Genomic DNA, 13,091 nt, shown 5'->3' with positions numbered 1-13,091 from the left:
TTCTATTTGTCCAGCTGCCTCTCTTCTGCAAGAATAGCCTGTACTTTTTGGAAATCATTATGCTCTGGAGAAAAGTGGGTATGTAGCTCCCAGCCTTGCAGGTCTATCCAGCCCCAGGGCATATTAGTGAAGGCATTTGATTTCTCTCCCTGAAGATTTTTTTCTCTTTTTGAATTCTCTGCGCAAGCAACATCATGAAGGACTATAACTTGACGTGAAACTACTGCACAACAAGTACTTTCTGTCCTATAAGGGGCCCAAAAAACAATTCACAAGGCAGATGGTTGGCCGAGATTCATTCAGTTTCTTCGGGATAAGGTCGGTTCATGGATGACTGCAGGAATGTTCCATTCCAGATTTTAAAACCAATTAAAAATTGGTTTTGTTCCAGTTTCAGAGGCAATGCCAATGTGTTTCTGGCCCCTGAGCTGAAAAGAAAGTTATTTCCCAGATGCCTGCTGCCTTTTGATAGCTGTTCTCATCTGTGGATACATCAGCACATCTTAGTCCTTTAATCTTTCTCCTCTTGTCTCAGATCCTTGCAGGTTTTGATATAACATGTGGCTCTAAAAATGATGTTATATTATCTGTCATTTTAGACGCCTTTGGACCTACCAATAGTGACCTTACAAATTTAATATCATATGGTTTAGGTGTAATTGCAGTTTAGTTAACTTTTTGGCCTTTTCTTCATTTGGATATTTTACTGCTAAAAATTAATTTGGTTTGGAAGAAAATTTCATGAATAAATATATAATGAATTCCTATTAGAATTTCTTCATTTGGATATTTTACTGCTAGCAAATTAATTGGTTTGGAAGAAAATTTCATGAATAAATATATAATGAATTCCTATTAGAACAAAGACAAAATTTGTACTTGCACTTAGGATAACTACATATTTTTCAGTCTTTTATTTATTGTACATGTTACAGTTTGATCTATGATTCAGCTGAATCGATGTAACAGTGAAACATGTTCAAATGTGGCCCTTCAGTATGAGGTCAGTAAAATTTAACTTACACAGAAGAACCAAATGTCACCTGCCTGAAGGCAACAGGCTGTGCCAGATGACAAAACCCTTTGTAGGTCCATTTAATAGATGCATAAAAATGATTGATGTCACTGATAAAATGATGAAGTACAATGTGAAATGAACCTTGTAGTTCCCTTGTTCAGCATAATTTACCGTGGTGAAATGGAAAAAGGAATAACATCTCTCTCATCTGTCCGTGATAACTGTTCTGAGTTTGGAAATGTAGCTAAGATTTCTCAGGACTCCATGTGTTTGTAAGATGTGATTACTCTGAACATGCCAAATACACACCCAAACGGTCTTAGAAGTGTCAAGCAGTCAAGAAAAGGATATAGAAAAGATTATGATAGGCTGGCTCTGCCTTCAGTGTGGGAACTACTTTCTTTTAAGCACACCAGCGTTGTTCTTTCCAATTAGAAAGAGATTGAAGCCACCCTAATGGTTAACTATTAAGCCTCCTACAGCATTGAGCCCTATAGGCCAACTGATAGTATTTGGACACAACTTGATAGAGGGCCCACAAGCTAATTCCCAAAGACTTTAAACCCTCCTCTTCTTCCTGTACTGCCCACCCTCTTACCCCTGTACTCTAGCTAAAACCAAGAGCATTTCAAAAACTTGTTGATGTAAAAAATTATAAAATCATTGTATATTTGTGTTGAGAAAACATGTTAAACAACCATAGCCCAAGGAAAGAGAAAAATCTATTTGCCTTTTCTTGATTAGGTGCTTTCTTTTGTTGCTATATTTATTATTCTCTGCTTGGTTTAGGAAGTTTGCTATGAAAACTGGTAAAATCTTTTCTTGAATTACAAAATTCTTCTTTATACCTATATGTTCAATTTATATCTTTCTCCTAAGACTCTGTTGAAACAACATTTCTACACCTATGGGTGATAATCGCTACCTTACCAATTTGGAGAGTCAAGTATATTTGGAGATGACTACCCAGGTTGCCCTTCATGTACCTGGGCTGGCAGCTTTACTGTTTCTCTACATTCAAGCACAAATCACTCACTCAATGACCTAGGTATTGAGAATGTGTGAAATAACCTCAAAGACTGATTTTGTAGTCATTCTTTTTTTAAGCTTTCATTAATGACCTACCTGAAAATTGCAAGTAGTGCCAAAGGCTGGTACTTAGATCAGGATAATGAGCCTAATGTGTCAGGAAGCCAACAAATTACTTCTAACAGTGGCTTTTTTGGATTCCCTAGTGACTCTTTCTAAAGACAGATATAACAGAATCATATTTTTTCAGTCTTGCAGTGCATCTCAGGGAAGCATAAAATACCAGCCTGTTATTAATTTTGGATCTGTATTTGATACTAAATATAAGGCTTTTTCTTAATGCTATTTTAACAGTTTTCCTTCAGTGTACTATTTCCACAAGAGGACAAAAGAGACGAACCACAGCACAGATGTTTCCCCCATGAACTGAGCATATATGCCTTTGACATGAGATAACAGTCACTCAGGAAAATGCCAACAAGTGTATTTTTTTAATGAGAAAAAAATAACGAAGTCTACAGCCATGCCACCCTGAACAAGCCCGATCTCGTCTGATCTCAGAAGCTAAGCAGGGTCGGGCCTGGTTAGTACTTGGATGGGAGCCCACCTAGGAAGACCAGGTGCTGTAGGCGTAAAAAAAATAAAAAATAAGGGATTGTAAGCCGACAAGGTCCTTGCAACCAAGGGTTGCCTCACCTAAAATAAGTAAATACATACATACATACATACATACATACATACATACATACATACATACTAACCAGCTTCTTACTTGGCTAAAACAAAATTGAAGCTTTTATTAAAATCAACCACACAGGCAAGGCCACTTTAATATATTTGTGAGTTCATCTCATTAAAAGGCACTTAAGCTGCTAATATGCTCAAAAGTTAAGTTAGAAACTCCCAGAACTGCCACTGGCTTCTCAACTGAAAATCTGAGACATTTTTCTGCCTCTCTGACTTCATCTTTTGTTCTAAGAGACATCGAATTTTGTCCTAAGTCCTTGGATTGCATCATTTTCTATACCTTCTAATCTCTTTTCTCCTTTAGTAGAAATTATGTTCCTTCAAGTTGTTTCCTATCTGTCATAGGAAATATGCCACTGCTTCTCTTTACTTCTAAGTGTTCAAATTTCTTTGGCACATATAAACTCCTTGACATGATTCATTGAACAACCAGAGGACAATTAAACCCTGTTGGATTCATTGATCACAAAACATGAAAAGCTTTTCAATCTCTTTATTTAATAATAGCTGATATCTATTAAGACCCACTATAATGCTAGGTACTATCTAAGCACCCTATAAATATTATATCTCATTTTATAGATGAGAAAGTAAGACAGGGCTAAAGAAACTTGTCCACAATTAGAAAGATAGTAGGTGAAAGAACCGGAATTCAGTGTTTGTGATTTCACTCTAGAAAAATAGACCTACTTGATGAACTGTTTTTACTCACAACACTTCTGGCACCAAATGTATGAGGTTTTATCTCACACCAACCAATCTCCAACTCTCCAGGCACAAACTGGGTGTTCAATGATTCAATTAAATTCTGATATTAACTACTTGAAGATAGTACAGACTTCATAGGTTAAGGACTTAGTCCCACAAGACTCCTCTTCCCCGCAGCCTCGACTTCAGATGCCAGCCACAATGAGGTGCCTAGGCTACACATACTTATGCTCAGCTGCTTACAGATTCAGAAGTTTCCACAACCCACTTCAGGTTTGATAATTCACTAGAACAACTCACAGAATTCAGGAAAGCACTTTATTTACTATCATCGGTTTATTACTTTAAAAATACAATTCTGGAACAGCCAAATGGAAGAGATGCATAGAGCAAGATAGTGATTGGAGGGTGAGGGGGAAGAGTGGCTAACATGGAGCTTCCATGCCCTCTCCAAGCATGCCACCCTCTCAGCACCTCGATGTGTTCACCAACCTGGAGGCTCTCAGAACCCCATGGCTTAGAGATTTTCATGAAGCTTTCATTATGTAGACATGCTTGATTAAATTATTGGCCATTGGTTACTGAACTCATCTCTAGGTTCTTTTCCCTTCCCAGATGTCTGGGGTTGTAGCTTAAACTTCCAACTCTCGAATCATGGTTTGGTCTTCCTGGTAACTAGACCCCATTTTGAAGCTATCTAGGGATCCCCCTCACCCCCAGCTACCAGTCATCTCATAAGCATGGAAAAGACACTTATTACTCCAGAGACTCCAAGCGTTTTAGGAGCTGCATGCCAGGAACCAAGGACAATGACCAAGTATCTATTTTCCATTGTACCACACTATCCCCCTATGAGAAAGTTGACCTTATTGTTTATCAGCATTTTTAAATTAAATTGAATTGAACTTTGTTCATTGTCATCAACTCACACACACACAAAAAAAAAATCTGATATTTTTATGTTCATCTTTCATAATCCAAGATCTTTGAATTAGAAGCCAGACTTTACAAAATGACTTTAATTGCAGTGTCAGCCCTAATTATAGCAGGTTTAGTATTAAAACACCTATGGTCGTTCTCTAACTTAAAGGGGAAATTAGGTTCTAAAATAGACTTACTCACCTTGTATCATATTGCATATGCTCTTGATCAATATTATCATGAAGTTCTCCATCTTTTTCCCAATAGGAGACATCTCCGGAGTAAGTGATGTTACTCCCCAAAAAGCCTTTGGATGTTTGTTAATATTAGTTGACTATTGAGAGATCTATTTAGGTAATTGTTGACCTAGTGCACAAATTTGAACTTGTAAAGTAGCTTGGTGAGCTGACATGACTTGACCATATAGAAAATGCCCTTAGAGGGAAATGAATAACTAAAACTTAGTTCCTACCTCTTCTATAAACTTCAGTAGAGCACTATGATATATTGTACTAATATTCTGCACTACCAAATGTTAAATAATAAACTCTTTCACAGACAGAGCACTTCTTATATGCCAAACATGGTCTTAGGTGCAAAAAACACGAAGATCAATAAAATATAGTCCGAGCCTATAAAAGTACAGTCTCCCATGTCCTTAAAGATGGACAAAACTGGAAGAAGGAAGACTAATTACGGTGCTACAAAGTAAAGGTGATGATGGTAAAAGTAGACATGGAGAGAGAATATAGAATTTTATGATTAATTGTATAAGACAGAGGAGCAAAAGGCACCCCAGGTTTTGAGCTTGATCACCCAATAAACATTTATACAATATCCACCATGTCTAAGCATGGTTCTAGATGCTGGGAAGGTAATGCTGCACCAATGGACAAGGTCCTACTCATAGAAATAATATCCCAATGGACAGAAAAACAATACACAAACATTTTTGCAGAACAAGATAATATCAACTAGAGGTAAATACACTGAAGAAAATGAAACAGAGATATTGGAGATTTTTTAGATTGGGTGGCCTGAGAGAGTCTCTCTAAGGAGTTGACATTCAAGCTGACCTGAATATTTAAAAGGAGACAACGAAGAGAAGATTTAGGCACATATTTTTCCAGGCCAGAAAATAGTAATTGCAAACATTCTTGAGATCCAATGAGCTTGACTTGTATAAGGAAGAAACATAAGTTCATTGTGGCTGGAGCACAATGAGCAGTGGGTAGAGTAGTTGGAGCTGATGGGGAGACAAACAGAGGTCACATCCTGAGGGTCATGTGAAGGCATATAGCTGCCTGATACAAGGCAATTTCTAGAGACAGATCACCAGGTAAATGTCAGGTAGATTGGTGGCAAGCATAATGCTGAATATTTGAGTTAAGAAAAAAAAAAAAGTTCTGATCAGGCAACAAAAAGTATGGCTATATGAGGCTTTGGGTTTTTCAGTCATCCATACCTGCTTGAACTTTATACCAGCAATATCCAAATTTTACCCATTCAGAAGAATATAAACCTATTCTCTCTTTCTTTTCCACATAGCTACATATCTACCCTTAGAAACATGAAATTTGAATAATAAAAAGAAAATGTATTATTTTCTATGAGCCACTGGAATTAGGAGAATTTGGTAGAAACCATTTCACAGTCCCACTGGTAACTATCGTTAATAAACAATCCCCAAGAGCCTGCCTACCAAATTACTCTGCTGCATCCTCTTATTGCAATGCAGATTTATTTCATTAGATTATTTATTTCCTTTGATAAAGTGTCCCTTTTTGCCTTGAGATGTTATCTGAAGGCTTATGATCAATAAGAAGCATTAAACTATCACTGTGGGGTAAATTTTCAGAGTGGCGTTTGGAATTTGCCAGTATGAGTCCCATTAACTTCAGGGGAAGTCCTACAGTTAAACCGCTGCACATGGCTTTGAAAATGTTCTACAGTACATCTTTGCGGTGCTTTTTTTTTTATTTTTAATAAATACCACAGAGCAACTCAGTGCACAGCTGATTGCAGTATTTAAGAATGTGGATAATGTACTGTGCAGTAGGAGGCTTTTAAAATTAGATTTTAAAGCTTTATTGCTGTTAAGAGTCACAACAACAATATAAATACATCTTTAATTCTTCAAAGAGCACCTTCTATAAAGGAATTTGGAGCTCAATTAAAATATAGAGCTCAAAAAGCAGCACACATCCCTCTGAGACATTGTTTATCTCACTCTATAGACAGAAAGATTGAGGCACTGTGAAGTGAGGGTGCTTTTTACTGGGCCCCTAAGTCAGCAGTGAAGCTAAGAATAGAATTCCAGCCTCCCTCCAGCCCATGGCTCTAAAGCACTGCCTCTTGTGAGAGCCAAATTTAATTACAGCATAATCCATTTGATCTAAACATGGAGGAATAATGAAGGTGCAGGAAAAATGAATTTATTAACAGGTTGGTGGGAGACTATGTTACATAAATTAACCACTTTGTTTTTGGGGTACAGATTTTTAGATGGTATCTGATGCCATGAAAGAGATGATTCTAATTCCACTGGCCACAATTGGCAAAGGTCTTTTTGATTTTCCTCACTTTCAAACATAAGTAAAGGTTCCACCTGAAGGTGCTACAGACCATCTTGTTAGAAATAACATTGATTTTTTTAAAATTATGAAAAGAGTGTATTAATTTCCCTCTGTATCCCTTCTGGGTTAAAAGAAGGAACCACATTGAGTTAAATGCTCAACTTACAGCCTTCCTTAAAACAAAAAATAAGTGAGCCTTTGCTTCATTTTTGACTTTTCATTACTTATCCACTAATTCACTGTGGCTGTGTACATGCTAATCAATCTATTGCCTATTTCCTGCACATATGTTAGAAAAAGGACAATAGTTTAAGAGCTATATTTAGATAGGAAATCTTCCTTTGAGGTTAAGAGTTGTGCTATCTGGTATTACATGAACAGGAAGAAAATTTCATAGTTTAAATTGTAAATCATATTTATGAACCATCTCATTTAATCCCTATAACAATCTGATTAAAGTTTGAAGTTATGATATCAATTTTACATATTTAAAAACTGAATCTTATGTTAAGGGTCTTATCAAGGGTCACACAGCATATAAGCAAAAGAGTCAGAACACACACAAAAAAAAAAAACAGAGAGATTTGCTCACATCAAGTCCTAAATTCTTTTCCTATGATACCACATCATCTCTCTGCACCACCCATTTGTGACATAGGAACAAATTAATAAACCATGTGAGGAGGTCTGATTCCTATCCTTAAGTTTCCTCTCTACCTCACATTTTAGCTATTGTAAAGTCTAAAAGAAAATAGATGTTGGCATCATAAAAGGTACGATTCCTTTTCTCAACAGTCATCTTCCTAAGATCTGAACTTTTTTTAACTTTCTGTTTTGGAATAACTTTAGACTTAGAAGTTACAAATGTAGTACAGAGAGTTTCCCTGTACCCACGTACCTTCATCCAGCTTCCCTCGATGACAACATCTGACATAAGTGTAGCGCAATTATCAAAACCAGAAAGTTGATATGGATATATTGTACAAACTAAATGGCAGACCTTATTCAGATTTCACCAATTTTTGCATACACTCAATTTTTTCTATATATTCTACATTGAAATTTTATTACATGTATAGATTAATTTAACCATCACGATCAAAATACAAAACTTTCCCATCATCCTAAAATATCTTGGGTTACTATCCCTTGCATTATCCCTTTAGAGTCACTCTCCCCTTCCCAGTCTTATCTCCTGAGAATCACTAATCTATTCTTCATCACTGTAATTTTCTCATTTTTAAAATAGTATGTAAATAGAATCATACAATAGTAACCTCTTGAAATTGGCACTTTTTTTCACTCAACATAATACTCTTGAGATCCCTGCAAGTCATTGCATATATCAGTAGTTTATTCCTTTTAACTGCTGAAGAGTATTCCGTAAAATGGATGTACCACAGTTTGTTTATTCATTTACTTGTTAAAGGTCATTTGGGTTGTTGTTAGATTTCTGGCTATTACAAATAAGGCTGCTATGAAAATTCATGTACAGGTTTTTGTATGAACATAAGTTTTTATTTCTCTAGGGTAAATACCCAGGAGTGGAATTACTGGGTCATATGGTAAGTGTTTATTTAACTTTATCAGAAACTGCCAAACTGTTTTCCAGAATGTGGCCATTCCTTTAAGATATAAAAATGCCTGGAATATTTCATGGCAGTAAATTACATCTATGCTTACTTAAGTGACTTTTTTTTTTATTTTCATAGAAAATGTATGCTTCTGCTTTATCTGTTTTTCTATGAAAATTATTTCCATAAGCAAAAGTTGATGAAATTCATATTTAACCACTCAATAAAACAAATGAAAATATAGCTTATTAAGGAGCAGTTCTTCATGCTCTAGTAAATGAATGTAAATTTGATGTTTACATAGATGAAGTATTAAGAGACCAATTAATGCAAAAAGCCAATACTGTGCAAATTTCTAAAGGAGCTTTACTTAAATCTATCTAACTTTACTTTGTAGAAAGCCCTTTTTCAACCAAACTTTAATGAAATTGATACTAATTATGCTTGCCTGCTAAAGGATACATATACAGCTCTCCATCCCTCAGTATCCTCAGGGGGTTGGTTTCAGGACCCTTGCAGATACCAAAATCCTCAGATGCTCAAGTCTTGTATTTGCATATGACCTACGTACATCTTCCCACATACTTTAAATCATCTCCAGTTTACTTATAATATCTAACACAAGTAAATGCTACGCAAATAGTTGTTATATTGTAGTGTTTAGGGAACAATGACAAGGAAAAAAGTCTATATATGTTCAGTAAAGACTCAACCATCGGCAACATTGTAACATATTTTTTTCCAAACATTTTTGATTAACTATCAGTTAAATCTGTGGATACAGAAAGTGAATAAGAAGGGCCAACTGTCATCACATTAGTTAGAGCCTCAAAGCACAACTCTTACAGAATAAAAATTTCAAAATTACTACCAGTGCCCAACAGTGCTTTATAGCAAAATGGGCCCACTATTCATGGTTCTAATGTGATCTAAAAAGAAGTAATTTGTTCTCCCTAATCCTGCACCTCTCAAAAAATCACCTTGTCTTTAAAACTATTCTCTCAGACTCTGTTTTTCCTCCATAACTCTCCTTAATGTCTCCCAGTGGATCCCTCATCACAACTAAAGAAGTCATTTTCTCAAAAGTTAGTAACAACCCCATGTGGCCAAATTAATGAATTTCAATTCCATCCTCATTCTGGTTATAAGCGATGTTAGGACAACTAATCACTCATTTGGAAAAAGATCAAGTTGATCCATATATATCTTATCATATTCTAAGACAAACTCCAAATAGATCAAAGATGTAAATTGAATAAAACTATAAATACCATATGGCAGAAATGAGTTAATTCTCTTGTAACCTTAGAACCAAGAAGGCCTTTCTAACCATACTTAAAAGTATAGAAGCCATCAAAGAGAATACTGATAAATGTAAGCTACATAAAAGTTAAAAATTAATAAAATTAGGTACATAAAATCAAAGAATACTGCATGACAAAACAAAAGAAACAAGAAGCAAAGTCAAAAGACAAATGTGGGAAAATATTTACAATTCCTATCAGAAACAGAGTTAATCGTTTTAAAATATAAGAAGCTCTAGAAATCCAGAAGAAAATTCAACAACATAGTAGAAAATAAAAGATGTCAAATGGATATGAACAGAGTTTTCACAGATAAAGAAATACATACATGCCTCTTCAATGTACTCAATCTAGCTTGCAAAAGTAAATGCATATGATAGCATTTTCTCACCTATCAGATTGGCAAAAATCCAAAATCCGACCACACACTTTTTAGTGAAATTGTAAGGAAACAGGCATTTCATTTATATTCTGTAGAGTGCAAAGTGGTATTGCCCTTATGGAAAAGTGTCCATATCTCCTAAAATTACATGACATTTACTCTTCGACTCAGACATTCTACTTCCTAATAGTTTCATCTATTTATAGTAAGTATTCAGTATAGCTGAATGAACTAAGAATACATTAAACAGAATGCAATGAAGATCATTCTGTATAGCTATAGAAGGATCTCAGGATATATTAAGAAGGAAAGAATGTAATACCGCATATGTAGTGTGCTACATTTTTGTACAAGAAAAGAAAAAAATAGGAATATATTCATGTTGCTTTTTATTTGAATAAAGAAACACTGGGAAGATTTATTTTTTTAATAAATATGTTCACCTGAAGATAATGAGTAGGGATAAAGAGAATGGGGAGAGGAGTGGGAGCAAGATTGTCATTTATCTCTTTATATCATTTTGATATTTAAACCATGTAAACATATTAACTATTCAAAAACGATATAAAAGCAATGTCATCTGCACATAGTAAGCACAGTGTAAATGTTGACTATTGTTATTGTTGTCGTCTAGCAATATTGGGATGGGTTAATCAGTTCCTATAATGTACAGTTGTGCAGAATCTCCCACTCAAGGCATTTTTGTCATTGCAAAGGATAATGTTAAAGATAACTTACCATAGGATTTTTGCATGAATGTCCTCATCCCTAGGCCGAAGCAACACAGAATGGCATTTTAACTCTCTTAAATAAAGCCTTCTCCTGAAAAGTGTTGCATGATTTGCCTTAATTTGCCCTCCCCACATTTCCTTAATTTTAAATTTGGAATTGTAGTTCTACCTTCTCAAAGGTTGCCCGAGAAGATTAAATGAGATAATACATGTAAAGTGCTTAGCTTAATGCCTGGCTTGGAATAAATACTCCATAATTGTTAATGGTAGTAAACTGAACCATAAAAGTAATGGGTTCAGTCTGATCTCTGATCAATCCTAGAATCCATAAATACAATCAGAAAAAAATTATCAATTTGGTAAGACCTCTTTGTACATTTTTGTTGATTGTTTTTCCTCAAAATATCTCCGTCAATACTAAATTCCTAGAATTTGAGAGCCTATGTATCTCCAAAAAAGTGCAAGCTAGCAGACATTCACATGTAGAAGCTCATCCCCCACCCATTGTGCCCTCGACATACACAATGTAAAAACAATGTGAGAAAATGAAGAAAATTATCCAAGCAATGCAAGACAACAAATGCCACCTTTACCTCAAGAGTTTTCAGAAAAATAATGTTGCCTGCATTTTTGGATCTCATTGCTTCAGTTACCTACTTTAATGTGGCCATGTGAATGAGATAACATTTTTTAATGAAATGCTTACTTTGCTTCCTCCTAATCGTAGGCTCCTTTACGGGAGGCTCTTCTACTACCATACGGACTTTCTTTCAATTTTTTTACTTCTGCCTTTTACAAAATGTTTTTAATATTTGATTTTAGCCCCTACCACAGACTCCAAATCTGTGCTTGGAATTTGGTGATCAAAGTACTGTCACTAATCCTCAGCACATTTGCCATTGTATGACTTAAAAATCCATCTCTTATCAAGTTTCTGTGGTTTTCTGGAGTATTTACTGGTCGTAATGTTCAAATGTGCACATCTGAAACTATTTTTGAATTACGTTTTCCTAAGACTTCTCCATATTTAGTGTGTGGGAAAATATTCTGCTCCCGAATGGCACTGAGCTCTGTTAGGCCATCTCCAGCCTCCTCAGAAACAATCCCTAGGTTGTATCGTCACATGTTTTCAACAAACCTTGTATTTTGTTCTTTAAACAGAGTGTGTTGTACTCAAAAAGCTCATGATGGTAGGAAAGGAGTCCATAATAAAAAGAAAGTAAGCCCAAAGTAGATTCTTTCTCATAGCTTTAAGATTTTGTGTATGTTTCACAGGCTAAGCTGCAGCTTCGTGAGGCGGTTACCATGAATCCTAATCCTGTCCTGGCTTGTTTTATCTTCCACGAGCCTCTCTGGGACACTGTTTTCTTTCCTTTTAAGCACAGATAGGAAAAGTAACATACTTTGTAGGGTTCATAAACAGTAACACATAAAAGCAAGAATGAAATGAGAAAGTTCTGAAAACTGTCCATTATCAAGGGCCAGTGAGGGTAATTTGGGGCAAGGATTTTATAATTAAAGATGAATTTAGATGTGTAACTAAACACGATCTGTTCGGTTAATAATCCCTCTGAATAAGATGGATATAATAGATCTGCACAGGGCAACAAGTAGGATGTCCAAAATTATAATGAGTGTCGGGTATTTATTTGTGGTTTGTGTTTACTCAAATTCACTCCTTTAAAGCACTATCTTTTCATTCTTCACAGAAGGAAAAGTCCATTTTCACACCCCAGTGTTTATCCCTAAGGATTATCCAGAAGCCTAAACTGTATATATTTCTTATTTCTAAAAATAATACATTGCGCATTGAAAAAAGATTAAAGAGAGCCAGGTGTACCAGGTAATTCTCAATTTCTCCCGATAATACTTAGAATGAATTTCCATTGATAGATGTCCTTTGCTTAGTGACATTTTAGCTGAAGTGGCATGTTCATCTGCAAAATCCAAATAGCACAGTCTATTGAAAGAGCTTCCTGAATATATCCTTTCAAAAACTTTTAGTATTAGGTGATGATTAATCATAACCTGATGTCATCTGAAAATAAGTATCAAGTTTCTCAAAGAAAAATTGCAGATCCCAACAGTACTAAACATAACC

General features: G+C 35.4%; 1 protein-coding gene and 1 non-coding gene across 2 annotated transcripts in view; both read left to right on the top strand.

Moving 5' to 3' along the window:
* Positions 1-13,091, top strand: part of KCNQ5 (potassium voltage-gated channel subfamily Q member 5) — a 451,205-nt gene that overhangs the window by 335,952 nt on the left and 102,162 nt on the right. The window lies entirely within an intron of this gene.
* LOC112474962 lies at positions 2,561-2,679 on the top strand. The gene has a single exon (XR_003044557.1). It is a non-coding gene; the product is annotated as a 5S ribosomal RNA (ribosomal RNA).

This window comes from Pteropus alecto, unplaced genomic scaffold, assembly GCF_000325575.1.
Source record: "Pteropus alecto unplaced genomic scaffold, ASM32557v1 scaffold7, whole genome shotgun sequence".
In the NCBI taxonomy this organism is placed as follows: domain Eukaryota; kingdom Metazoa; phylum Chordata; class Mammalia; order Chiroptera; family Pteropodidae; genus Pteropus; species Pteropus alecto.
This window is presented reverse-complemented; position numbering and strand designations above follow the sequence as displayed.